Source organism: Hordeum vulgare, chromosome 6H (genome assembly GCF_904849725.1).
Source record: "Hordeum vulgare subsp. vulgare chromosome 6H, MorexV3_pseudomolecules_assembly, whole genome shotgun sequence".
Classification (NCBI taxonomy): Eukaryota; Viridiplantae; Streptophyta; class Magnoliopsida; order Poales; family Poaceae; genus Hordeum; species Hordeum vulgare.
Genome location: NC_058523.1, coordinates 303,197,115 through 303,212,034, shown reverse-complemented (window position 1 = coordinate 303,212,034; position 14,920 = coordinate 303,197,115).

Sequence of the window (14,920 nt, the reverse complement as noted above, 5' to 3'; positions counted from 1 at the left end):
CCTTAGGTCTTCGTGAGCAAGAAAGTTGGATGCACACCCACTAATTTTCTTTAAGAGCTTTTGTTGGAAATATGCCCTAGAGGCAATAATAATTAGTTATTATTATATTTCTTTGTTCCTGATAATCGTTTATTATCCATGCTATAATTGTATTGATTGGAAACACAATACTTGTTTGGATACATAGACAAAACACTGTCCCTAGTAAGCCTCTAGTTGACTAGCTCGTTGATCAAAGATGGTCAAGGTTTCCTGGCCATAGGCAAGTGTTGTTACTTGATAACGGGATCACATCATTAGGAGAATCATGTGATGGACTAGACCCAAAACTAATAGACGTAGCATGTTGATCGTGTCATTTTGTTGCTACTGTTTTCGTCGTGTCAAGTATTTGTTCCTATGACCATGAGATCATATAACTCACTGACACCGGAGGAATGCTTTGTGTGTATCAAACGTCGCAACGTAACTGGGTGACTATAAAGATGCTCTACAGGTATCTCCGAAGGTGTTCGTTGAGTTAATATGGATCAAGACTGGGATTTGTCACTCCGTATGACGGAGAGGTATCTTGGGGCCCACTCGGTAATACAACATCACACACAAGCCTTGCAAGCAATCTAACTTAGTGTAAGTTGCGGGATATTGTATTACTGAACGAGTAAAGAGACTTGCCGGTAAACGAGATTGAAATAGGTATGCGGATACTAACGATCGAATCTCGGGCAAGTAACATACCGAAGGACAAAGGGAATGACATACGGGATTATATGTTTCCTTGGCATTGAGGTTCAAACGATAAGATCTTCGTAGGATATGTAGGATCCGATATGGGCATCCAGGTCCCGCTATTGGATATTGACCGAGGAGTCACTCGGGTCATATCTACATAGTTCTCGAGCCCGCAGGGTCTGCACACTTAAGGTTCGACGTTGTTTTATGCGTATTTGCGTTATCTGGTTGGTTACCGAATGTTGTTCGGAGTCCCGGATGAGATCACGGACATCACGAGGGTTTCCGGAATGGTCCGGAAACGAAGATTGATATATAGGATGACCTCATTTGGTTACCGGAAGGTTTTCGTGCATTACCGGAAAAGTTTCGGGCTCATCGGTAGTGTACTAGGAGTGCCGGGAGGGGTTCCGGGACCATCAGGAGGGGTGTCACGCCCCAAGGGGTCTCATGGGCTATGGGAAGTGATAAACCAGCCCCTAGTGGGCTGGAATAAGTTCCCACTAAGGCCCATAAGTTTTGAGAAAAAAAACACAAGGTGGAACGAGTTTCCAAGTGGGAAGGTGGAATCCTACTCCAAGTAGGATTGGAGTAAGACTCCTCCACCTCCAATTTCGGCCAAACCTTTAGGTTTTGAGGCTGCCTCCTCCCCTCCCTCCCTCCTATATATAGTGGGGTTTTAGGGCTGATTTGAGACAACTTTGCCACGGCAGCCCGACCACATATCTCCAGGGTGTTTCCTCTAGATCGCGTTTCTGCGGAGCTCGGGCGGAGCCCTGCTGAGATTAGATCACCACCAACCTCTGGAGCGCCGTCACGCTGCCGGCGAACTCATCTACCTCTCCGTCTCTCTTGCTGGATCAAGAAGGCCGAGATCATCGTCGAGCTGTACGTGTGCTGAACGCGGAGGTGCCGTCCGTTCGGCACTAGATCGGAGCAGATCGTGGGACGGATCGCGGGACGGTTCGTGGGACGGTTCGCGGGGCGGATCGAGGGACGTGAGGACGTTCCACTACATCAACCGCGTTCACTAACGCTTCTGTTGTGTGATCTACAAGGGTACGTAGATCGAATATCCCCTCTCGTAGATGGACATCACCATGACACGTCTTCGTGCGCGTAGGAAACTTTTTGTTTCCCATGCGACGTTCCCCAACAGCTTTCACATACACTTAGCTCTAGTGCGTCATTTGTATGGATATCCCTACTCATTCACATTGATATCTATTTATGAGCATATCCACAGCTCATTGATATGCCTAGTTAATGTGATCATCTTCTCCTTGTTTGTTTTGCAACCTCGACCACACTCCACACCACTTATAGTGCTAAAACCATGGCTCACGCTCATGTATTGCGTGAGCGTTGAAAAGGTTTGAGAAAGTAAAGGTGTGAAAACAATTACTTGGCCAATACCGGGGTTGTGCATGATTTAAATTCGTTGTGCAATGATGATAGAGCATAGCCAGACTATATGCTTTTGTACGGATAACATTCTTTTGGCCTTGTTATTTTGAAAGTTCATGATTACCTTGCTTGTTTTCTTGAATTATTATTGTTTCAACATCAATTGCAAACTATTATTTTGAATCTAATGGATCTGAAAATTCACGTCACATAAGAGGAGTTACAAATGACATCTATGCTAGGTAGCACGAAAGCATCCAAAAATCATTCTTTATCACTTCCCTACTCGAGGACGAGCAGGAGTTAAGCTTGGGGATGGTTGATACGTCTCAAACGTATCTATAATTTTTTATGGTTTCATGATGTTATCTTGTCCTCTTTGGATGTTTTATGTACCTTTTATATCTTTTTTGGGACTAACTTATTAATTCAGTGCCAAGTGCCACTTCCTGTTTTTTCTGTGTTTTTGGCTCTTTTTAGATCTGATTTTGGAACAGAGTCCAAACGGGTTAAAATCCTCGAAGAAGATCAGGGGGCTTGAGGGCCAAGGCAGGAGAGCTATAGGGGGCCCACAAGCCCTGTAGCCGCCACCAGGGGGGTGACGGCTACCAGGCTTGTGGCTTCCCTGGCGCCCCCCTGACCTAGCTCCTTCTCCTATATATTCCCTAAAATACAGGAAAAAATGATGGAATCCACGAAAACACTTTTCCGGCGCCGCAAGCTTCCGTTTCCACGAGATCTCATCTGGAGACCCTTCCCGGTGCCCTGCCGGAGGGGACTTTGGAGTTGGAGGGCTTCTACATCAACATCATCGCCCCTCCAATGACTCGTGAGTAGTTCACTTCAGACCTACGGCTCCGTAGTTAGTAGCTAGATGGCTTCTTCTCTCTCTTGGATCTTCAATACAAAGTTCTCCATGATCTTCATGGAGATCTATTCGATGTAATCCTCTTTGGCGGTGTGTTTGTCCAGATCCAATGAATTGTGGATTTGTGATCTGATTATCTATGATATATATTTGAGTCTTTGCTGACTTCTTATATGCATGATTTGATATCCTTGTAAGTCTCTCCGAGTCTTGGGTTTTGTTTGGCCAACTAGATCTATGATTCTTGCAATGGGAGAAGTGCTTCGTTTTGGTTCATACCGTGTGGTGACCTTTCCCAGTGAGAGTAGGGGCAGCAAGGCACACATCTTGTAGTTGAAATCAAGGGAAACAAGATGGGCTTTGTTGTAGATATGAGATTGTCCATCTACATCATGTCATCTTGCTTAAGGCGTTACTGTGTTCTTTTGGACTAAATACACTAGATGCATGCTGGATAGCGGTCGACGTGTGGAGTAATAGTAGTAGATGCAGAAAGTATGGGTTTACTTCTTTTGGACGTGATGCCTATAGATATAATCATTGCCATATATGATGTCACGACTTTGCGCCGTTCTATCAATTGCTCGACAGCAATTTGTTCACCCACCGTCTACTTGCTTTCATGAGAGAAGCCACTAGTGAACACTACGACCCCCGGGTCTATTCACACCTATCGTTTCCACTTTCGCTTTCGCTTTGCTTTGTTACCTTGTTGCTTTCAGTTCTCACTTGAGAAAAACCTAGAAGGGATTGACAACCCCTTCATAGCGTTGTTAGCAAGCTTTTTGTGTTTGTGCAGGTACTTGTGATACTCCTTCACTGGATCGATACCTTGGTTCTCAAAACCGAGGGAAATACTTACCACCGCTGTGCTACATCACCCTTTCCGCTTCGAGGGAACACCAACGCAAGGCTCCAAGGCCAGGGGGAATCCTTTGCATATTTGCCTAGGAAGTCTCTAAAGGCGTAGCCGTAGCAGAAGGATTCCTGGTGCCGTTCCTGAGGAGTATCAAGACAAGAATAGTCTCCCGTCAGCACGTGTTTCTGGCGCCGTTGGAAGGTCTTTTGTTGCAGTAGCAATGGTCATCTTTGGCAATCTTTACTTTTTCACCCAGAAAGGCACAACATCCATGTTCGAATTGTGCATCATGGCAGCAAGCTCTCTTTAGCAACATTTAACTTTTTGCGAATATGGCAGCAACCCCTGGGTTCTGGGTTGTCTTCCTTGTAATGACCCAGAGTTCTTGAATTTGTTGAAAACAACCGAATCTATTGAGTAATAACCGTGTAGCCCCCAAGTCTTATGTCGATTCGCGGAGGCATCTTGAGAGTCTTCATACTTTCTTGTAGCATAGGCCGGTGTAAAGTTGACATCTTTCTTTTTCTCATTTGATCTGGCCGTCCTTTCTTCTCCAGGGCAATTTATCTTTCTTTGCTGCTTGGCTTTGGAATTACCGGCTCAATGTTTGGCCGACTCAAATCATAACTTCTCCATGTATATTTCCTAAATGGCACCTATTCTGTTTCTTTTGATATGTTGAAGTAGAACGTATCGCTTTTCCTTTGCTTCAATGTTGTTGAAGCGACGGACCGCGGGGGTGGCATGTGTTCGTCCATAGGACGTCTTGAGTGATTAGGTGAGGCTCCATCGTGTTGATGTAGATGTGTAAGTCAGCCTCAGTGGTTGACGTGACCACTGTAGTTTTTTTTTACTTTCGAGTGCTTATCTTGGACACTAGCGTTCTTCGTATTTATGATGAATTCAGTTGGTGTCGAACTTCAGCCACACGCACGATAGGGCACACCTGACCGCTGATACGTCTCCAACGTATCTATAATTTTTTATCGTTCCATACTATTATATTATCAACTTTGGATGCTTTATATGCATGAATATGATATTTTATATTATTTCTGGGACTAACCTATTGACTTAGAGCCCTGTGCCAGTTCTAGTTTTTTCTTTGTTTTTGACCTTTTTCACATAGGAATATCAACCGGAGTCCAAACGGAATAAAACTTTCGCCGTGATATTTATGGAAAATATCAAAAATACAAGAAGAAAAAGATACTAGAGGGGAGTCCTGAGGAAGCCACGAGCGAGGGAGGCGTGCCCACCACTCCTGGGTGGCCTGGGGGGCTCATGACTCCCTCGTGGGTCCCCCTGACTCGTTCTCGATGCCATCTGGTCTTATAAATACAGCAACCTCCAGAAATAAACCTAGATCGGGAGTTCCGCCGCCGCAAGCCTCTATAGCCACCAAAAACCAACCGGGAGCCCATTCCGGCACCCTGTCGGAGGGGGAATCCATCTCCGGTGGCCTTCTTCATCATCCCAGCGATCTCCATCATGAGGAGGGAGTAGTTCTCCCTCAGCGCAGAGGGTATGTACCAGTAGCTTTGTGTTTGATCTCTCTCTCTCTCTCTCTCTCGTGTTCTTGAGATGTCATGATCTTGATGTACCGCGGGCTTTGCTACTGTAGTTGGATCCTATGACGTTCTTCCCCCCCTCCCTTCTTGTAATGAATTGAGTTTCCCCTTTGAAGTTATCTTATCAGATTGAGTCTTTAAGAACACTTGATGTATGTCTTGAGTCTTTAAGAACACTTGATGTATGTCTTGAGTCTTTAAGAACACATGATGTATGTCTTGAGTCTTTAAGTATGTCTTTAAGAACACTTGAGTCTTTAAGAACACTTGATGCATTCTTCACAGACTTTTCTGTTTAGGCAGATTGCTGTTATGTTTGCATTGTTCGCATATGTTTGCTTCTTTAATGATTCCATTCGATGATGGGAGTTTAAAATATGCAGAGGCATTTAGTATGCAATGTCAACTAATAATCTTAGTGATTTACTACAGTAGAAGATGATATACTAACCTATCTCACGAGTTTTTGTTGAGTTTTGTGTGGATGAAGTTTTTAAGATTTTGGAGACCATCATATGAGAGGAATTAAGGAGACACAAAAGCTCAAGCTTGTGGATGCCAATGTCATCCCCAATTCATATTTCAAGAAGTCTCAAGCACCGAAGCTTGGGAATGCCCCGGATGGCATCCCACCTTTCTTCTTCAAACAATTATCGGTTAGTATCGGTTGAACCTAAGTTTTTGCTTCTTCACATGATTCGTGCTATCCTTGAAGTGTCATTTTATTATGTATGAATAAGTTACTTAAGGTCTGAAATTACTAGATGGGACAGTCTTCACATAGCCAAATAATTATTCAACTACTCATTGAGCTTCACTTATATCTTTTGGAGTAGTTTGCCTTTTGCTCTAGTACTTCACTTATATCTTTGTAGAGCATTGCGATGATTTTATTTTATAGAAATAGTTGAACTCTCATGCTTCACTTATATTATTGTGAGAGTCTTAAACAGCATGGTAATTTGCTTAGGTTATGAATCTAGTCCTAATATGATGGGCATCCAAGAGGGATATAATAAAAACTTTCGTATAGAGTGCATCGAATACTATGAGAAGTTTGATTCTTTGCATATAGTTTTAGGATATAAAGATGGTGATATTAGAGTCATGCTAGTGAGTAATTATGGATTGGTAGAAATGCTTGTGTTAGAGTTTGTGATTCCCGTATCATGCACGTATGGTGAATCGCTATGCTAGGAAGTCGGAGCATGATGTTTTTATTGGTTTTCATCCTTTGTGTGGCGGTCGGGATTGCGCGATGGTTAATTCCTACCAACCCTTCCCCTAGGAGCATGCGTCTAGCACACGTTTTGACTCTCCGACAGAAACTTTGGGGCAATCTTTGAAGTTCTATGTGTTTGTTGAATAGATTATTCTAAGATTGTGTGATGCATATCGTATAATCATGCCCATGGATACTTGAGGTGACAATGGAGTATCTAGGTGACATTAGGGTCTTGGTTGATGTGTGTCTTAAGGTGTTATTCTAGTATGAACTCTCGGATAGATTGAACGGAAAGAATTGCTTCGTGTTATTTTACTACGGACTCTTGAATAGATCGATTAGAAAGAATAACTTTGTGGTGGTTTCGTACCCGACAATAATCTCTTCGTTTTTTCTCCGCTATTAGTGACTTTGGACTGACTCTTTCTTGCATGTTGAGGGCTGGTTATATGATCCAATTATGTTATCATTGTTGATAGAACTTCACTAGTGAAAGTATGAACTCTAGGCCTTGTTTCCACGCATTGCAATACCGTTCGTGCTCACTTTTATTATTAATTACCTTGCTGTTGTTATGTTTTCAGATTACAAAAACTTGTATCTATTATCCATATTGCACTTGTATCACCATCTCTTCGCCGAACTAGTGCACCTATACAACTTACCATTGTATTGGGTGTGTTGGGGACACAAGAGACTCTTTGTTATTTCGTTACAGGGTTGCTTGAGAGAGACCATCTTCATCCTACGCCTCCCGCGGATTGATAAACCTTAGGTCACCCACTTGAGGGAAAATTGCTACTGTACTTGTCAAAAAAAAATTGCTACTGTCCTACAAACGTCTGCACTTTGAGGCCCAACAACGTCTACAAGGAGAAGGTTGCGTAGTAGACATCAACCGCAAAGTTGTTTTCCTCCTTGGACATGCCGCTGTCATCACCATGACTTGTTCTCGATGCCATCTGGTCTTATAAATACAGAAGCCTCCGGAAATAAACCTCGATCAGGAGTTCCGCCACCGCAAGCCTCTGTAGCCACCAAAAACCAATCGGGAGCCTGTTGTGGCACCCTGCCGGAGGGGGAATCCACCTCTAGTGGCCTTCTTCATCATCCCGGTGATTTCTATGAGGAGGACGGAGTAGTTCTCCCTCGGGGCTAAGGGTATGTACCAGTAGATATGTGTTTGATCTCTCCCTTTCGAGTTCTTGAGATGTCATGATCTCGATGTACCGCGGGCTTTGCTACTCTAGTTGGATCCTATACTATTCTTCACCCTCTCCCATCTTGTAATGAATTGAGTTTCCCCTTTGAAGTTATCTTAGCGGATTGAGTCTTTAAGAACACTTGATGTATGTATTGCACGTGTCTATCTGTGGTGACAATGGGATATTCATGTGAGTACTTGATGTATGTTTTGGTGATCAACTTGCGTGTTTCGTGACATCGGGAACCTATGCATATGGGTTGGCACACATTTTGACTCTCCGGCAGAAACTTTGGGGCACTCTTCGAAGTTCTATGTGTTGGTTGAATAGATGATTCTGAGATTGTGTGATGCATATCGTATAATCATGCCCACGGATACTTGAGGTGACAATGGAGTATCTAGGTGACATTAGGGTCTTGGTTGATGTGTGTCTTAAGGTGTTATTCTAGTACGAACTCTAGGATATATTGAACGGAAAGAATAGCTTCGTGTTATTTTACTACGGACTCTTGAATAGATCGATCAGAAAGAATAACTTTGTGGTGGTTTCGTACCGGGCAATAATCTCTTCGTTTGTTCTCTTCTATTAGTGACTTTGGAGTGACCCTTTGTTGCATGTTGAGGCTGGTTATATGATCCAATTATGTTATCATTGTTGAGAGAACTTCACTAGTGAAAGTATGAACCTTAGGCCTTGTTTCCACGCATTGCAATACCGTTCGTGCTCACTTTTATTATTAATTACCTTATTGTTTTTATATTTTCAGATTACAAAAACTTATATCTATTATCCATATTGCACTTGTATCACCATCTCTTCATTGAACTAGTGCACCTATACTACTTACGATTGTATTGGGTGTTTTCGGGACACAAGAGACTCTTTGTTATTTGGTTACAGGGTTGCTTGAGAGAGACCATCTTCATCCTACGCCTCCCGCGGATTGATAAACCTTAGGTCACCCACTTGAGGGAAAATTGCTACTGTGCTTGTCAAAAAAAATTGCTACTATCCTACAAACCTCTGCACTTGGAGGCCCAACAACGTCTACAAGGAAAAGGTTGCGTAGTAGACATCAACCGCCAAGTTGTTTTCCTCCTTGGACTTGCCGCTGTCATCACTAAGAGCAAGTACAATAGAGCTGAGTCAGCTGGCTATAAGGAATGAACTAATATATTTTTGTTTAGTTGGAGGAAAGAGAAGAGGAGAGAGATGGTAAGCGGGCTCTTAGCTAAGAGCCAGCTCTAGCACATGCTCCTAGGCATTTTGTGAGTATGAAAGGTGTGTCATGTAATAAAAAAAGTAGTATACTTCTCCTATGAACTATTGTACATGTTGGCTATAAGATGGGCTATAGACGACATGGCAATGGCTTATAGCCAGCAGTTGGCTATATTATTGTACTTGGTCTAAGCGTGGGTGGTGGCCTTAGGCTACCCGTAAAGGGAGTATCATGCATGCCAACTAGTAAATTTCGATGAGGTGGCATAGAATTAAATGAAGAAAGAGAGGGTTGAGTATGGTATCATGATACCGTATCATATTAAATGATGTGCTACTATGTGTCTTGCATGACAATAAATGTACCATCCTATGATACTAACACATGATACTATGCATTACGGCTGTGGTATCATACACTAGTATCACATGCATGATACTAGTATATGATACTACCCATTACAACTAGCCTTACTAATCGTTGTAGGAGTTTCTGTGTTGATCCGGTTGTAGGTTTATCATTGCGCGGACCTAGATCGGATAGGTTTCTCGAGACCGGATAGCAAACGAAAAAACTTTCTTAGTTCCGATCTTGAAATTGGACCCTTCCTTTTTTATGAGAATCTGTATGATAGGCGTGATGCACTACAGTCAACCTCCAAGAATAGTCGGAGCCGGTGAGGTTGATCGAATTGAACTTTGCGAACGCTACGCTTCGTCCCTTGCTGTCGAAAATTGTTCTCGAATCTTGACTAGTGAACTCAGTGTCAATATAGACTCTTGAGAGACGGCTCTTCTTCATCCAACCAATTGTGAACTTCTTGAACACTCGAATGCTCCATAGAAGAACACGACACCACTCTGCGCTCGCCCCATGGTGCGGGCCAACTGTCGTGATTTTGTCACATCAGATGTCCTCTGATTGAGGTAAAATCATATGTCCTCCTTGTGTTTCATTGATGAATATGATGATCTCAATTACAGGGGTGCAGAATTGCCACCTCTAATCTTGAGGGTGTTTAATCTGTCTATCTAATGATTTTTCTTGGGGCGCCCCACCCCTTCTTATATAGGTTGAAGGGGTAGGCTTACATAGTGTCCTGTTAGGACTTGGATTAGCTTCTCTTCGAGGTAATTCTTCCTCTTCTTGGGCCTTCTTCGTGAGCCGCCTTCTAGACCTCTCCATGAACCGCCTTACGACGGCTTGCACACTGGGCCGTGGGCCGCTTCGTCCAGTTCGATCTGGCGAGCGAGGTGACTCTTGAGCCGCCAGCTGATAGGCCGGGTCATATTTCCTGGCCGGGTCAAACCTTGAGGATATGCCAAACATAGCTTGAGTGGATTCAAGCTATGTAAGAGGAATTGCAGCAAATCAAGCTCAACAACGTGTGGGAACTTATCCAGCGGCCTGATCTTGCAAGCGCAATATCATCGGTACCAAGTGGATCTACCGTAACAAGCAAGCCGAAAATGGACACGAGGTGAGGAATAAGGCTCTTCTTGTAGCACAGGGCCACACAGGTTGAGGGAATTGACTTTTATGAGACTTTTGCACATGTTTCTATACTTGAAGCTATTCGAATATTGCTTGCTTATGATAACCATCACAATATCATCTTATATCAAATGGATGTGAAAAGTGCATTCCTCAATGGTAAGCTTGAAGAAGAAGTATATGTTGCTTAGCCCCCAGGTTTTGAAGATCCAAAGCATCCTGGCAAATTTTTCAGACTCAACAAGGCCCTCTATTGCCTCAAGGAGGCCCCTCGAGCATGCTATGACACTCTGAAGGAATTCCTCATGAATAAAGGCTTCAAACCTGTTCACATGACCAAACTCTTTTCACAAAATCCTATAAAATTTAATTATTCGTGTGCCAAATATATGTATATGATATTATCTTCGGCTGTACTATCAAACGTTTCAATGACAAATTTGGCTACATGATGAGTGAAGAGTATCAAATGTTCATGATGGGGGAGTTGAAATTCTTATTAGGTCTTCAATTTTGTCAATAACACAATGGCATCTTCATCTCTCAATAGAAATACCTCAAGGATGTCCTGAAGAAATTCAGCATGCAAGATTCCAAGGGTGCCAAGACTTCTATGCCCACTAACGGTCACCTCTACACTGACGAAAGTGCACTAGTAGAAAAGAGGGCTTTGGTCCACTTGATGAAATCCCATTAGACGTGGTTCACTTATGAACCTGGACCCATGGGGACATCGGTCCCGGTTCGTGAGGCTAGGGTGCCGGCCGGGCCTCGTGGGCCATTGGTCCCGGTTCGTCTGGCCCCTTTGGTCCCGGTTCCAGACACGAACCGGGACGAATGTGCCTCGCTCCTGGCCCACAACAATTGGTCCCGGTTTTTGGCTAGAACCGGGACCAAATGTTGTCCTTCACTCCCGGTTCCGTCCACAAACCGGGACCAATGCTTGGCCTACATGTACCACCCTACCGCGAGCAAAGAAGTGCACTGCTCTGTTTTTTTGGCCGACCGCGGGAGAGCTTTGTCGTCCTCCAGCTCACGTGCTATGCACATGAGGTGTTCGATGAAATGCCCAAGCCACACTTAACCTTTCTCCTCTCGAAGCTCCTTGTCCAAGCTCCATTTTCCTCTAGTTTTGTGTAGCTTTGGCGGTCCGTCCGTTGTCCCGTCCCCGTCCTCACCATCGTCGATCGCCCGCGCTCATCTCAGTGTCGGCACCACCCCGGTTAGTCTCTTCTTCTTATCTTCTTTCTAAAAGAAAAATGTTCTTACTTATATGATTTAGATAGATACTTGTGTAATTTTCTTACTTCTATTATTGTTTGTTATTATATAGTGCAATGTTTTTGGTATCCGCCTCCGTTGATTCTCGTCCTGTCTATGATTCGGATGTGGTATATATTATATTTTATGACTATTTGTTTTATTTAGTGTTTATGACAATTATGCCGACCAACATGACATAGATTTTTTATCTAGGAGGTATGTGAACCGGAAATTCGAACCGACATACAAATTCTTGCCGAGAAGTTAAATTTGGTTGAAAAAGAAAATAGTAACTTGAAAGAAAAATTAGAAAGAGTTGAAGAGGAGAAGATGATATTGGAGTTGGATGGTGTTGATGTGCGTGACGATCACAAGATCAAGATGAATGCAATGCGCTTGAAGATTAGAAACATTAGCAAATATGGCATTCATATCGAGGCTTGGTATAATTATGCCGTTGGATCAATTTGTACCTTAGTTGCGGTTATGATCAGATTTGTTGTTGCATTTAAATTTAGTAGATTCAATGTATGTTCTAATTAGATGCTCTAGAGAGCTATATGTTGTTCAATAATGAGAACTATGTAAGAATGATATATATTTATTTTGGTCACTATTGTACTTTGGCTTTAATGTGATGATGAATTTCTATTAATTTGTTCACTTCTGTATTCATGATATGTTGTAATGGTTTTAAATACACGCACCCATGTGGAAAAAATGGAATAATTTCAAAAAAATGAAATGCCTTTTGTAACAGATGAGTTTTCGTCTGAAACCATCATACTTCGAAAGGGATTGTCTGATTTGTAAATGAAGTGCATCCAGTTTTTTCGGCAACCCTCTCAACTTTTTAGCACATGCTATGTGGGTGAAATGAAGATACCACGCCAACTTTCAACCTATTAAGAGTTCATTTGTAGTGCTTTTCAATTTCTAGGTCATTTAGCTCCAAAAAATTAGTAAAAGCATGAAAAATACCAAATGAAGTCAGAAAGTATTGAAAATTGATGATGTGGCCTTGAATGGTTCATTTTGAACACAAAAAAAGTCTGGAGTTCAAATAAGTTCGGAAAAATGAAATGCCTTTTGTAACAAAGGAGTTTTCGTATGAAGCCCTAATACTTCGAAAGAGATTGTCCGATTTGTACACGAAGTGCATCCAGTTTTTGCGGCAACACTCTCAACTTTTTAGCACATGCTATGTGGGTGAAATAATGATACCGTACCAACTTTCAACCTATTAAGAGTTCAATTGTAGTGCTTTTCAATTTATGGGTCATTTAGCTCCAAAAATTTATTAAAAGCATGAAAAATACCAAATGAAGTCAGAAAGTGTTGAAAATTGATGATGTGGCCTTGAGTGGTTCATTTTGAACACAAAAAAGTCTGGAGTTCAAATAAGTTCGGAAAAATGAAATGCCTTTTGTAACAAAGGAGTTTTCGTATGAAACCCTCATACTTCGAAAGAGACTGTCCGATTTGTACACGAAGTGCATCCAGTTTTTGCGGCAACCCTCTCAACTTTTTAGCACATGCTATGTGGGTGAAATGATGATACCATGCCAACTTTCAACCTATTAAGAGTTCATTTCTAGTGCTTTTCAATTTATGGGTTATTTAGCTCCAAAAAATTAGTAAAAGCATGAAAAATACCAAATGAAGTCAGAAAGTATTGAAAATTGATGATGTGGCCTTGAATGGTTCATTTTGAACACAAAAAAAGTCTGGAGTTCAAATAAGTTCGGAAAAATGAAATGCGTTTTGTAACAAAGGAGTTTTCGTATGAAACCCTCATACTTCGAACGAGATTGTCCGATTTGTACACGAAGTGCATCCAGTTTTTGCGGCAACGCTCTCAACTTTTTAGCACATTCTATGTAGGTGAAATGATGATACCATGCCAACTTTCAACCTATTAATAGTTCATTTGTAGTGCTTTTCAATTTATGGGTCATTTAGCTCCAAAAAACAGTAAAAGCATGAAAAATACCAAATGAAGTCAGAAAGTGTTGAAAATTAATGATGTAGCCTTGAATGGTTCATTTTGAACACACAAAAAGTCTCGAGTTCAAATAAGTTCGGAAAATTTAAATGCCTTTTGTAACATATGAGTTTTCGTATGAAACCCTCATACTTCGAAAGAGATTGTCCAATTTGTACACGAAGTGCATCCAGTTTTTGCGGCAACCCTCTCAACTTTTTAGCACATGCTATGTGGGTGAAATGATGATACCATGCCAACTTTCAACCTATTAAGAGTTCATTTGTAGTGCTTTTCAATTTCAGGCTCATTTAGCTCCAAAAAATCAGTAAAAGCATGAAAAATACCAAATGAAGTCAGAAAGTGTTGAAAATTGATTATCTGGCCTTGAATGGTTCATGGAGACTCTGTTTTTAGTGTGGATCTTTAGGAGATGTTAGGTTTCATGTGTCGAATCATGTGAAGAATATATCTTGTTGGAATTTCTTGAATCATGTCGAATCATGTGGAATCATGTCGAATCATGGAAGAATAGATCTTTTTGGCATTTCTTGAATCATGTTGAATCATGTGAAGAATAGATCTTGTTGGAATTTATTGAATCATGTCGAATCATGTGAAGAATAGATCTTGTTGGAATTTTTGAATCATGTCGAATCATGTGTAATCATGTCGAATCATGTCAAATCATGTGAAGAATAGATCTTGTTGGCATTTCTTGAATCGTTTCGAATCATGAGAAGAATATATCTTATTGGCATTTCTTGAATCATGTCGAATCATGTAAAGAATAGATCTTGTTGGAATTTTTTGAATCATGACGAATCATGTAGAATCATGTGAAGAATAGATCTTGTTGTAATTTCTTGAATCATGTTGAATCATGTGGAATCATGTAGAATCATGTGAAGAATAGATCTTGTTAGCATTTCTCGAATCATGTCGAATCATGCGGAGCTTAGTAAAGAACCACCTGTTCTTGTCGGTCTTGAACCTCTCCTCGAGCTTGGCCTTGGCGTACTTGGCAGTGGTGAGGTTCTTGTCCTTGGTGGTGAGAGAGTTGGGGCCGCTGGAGACCAACTCCTTG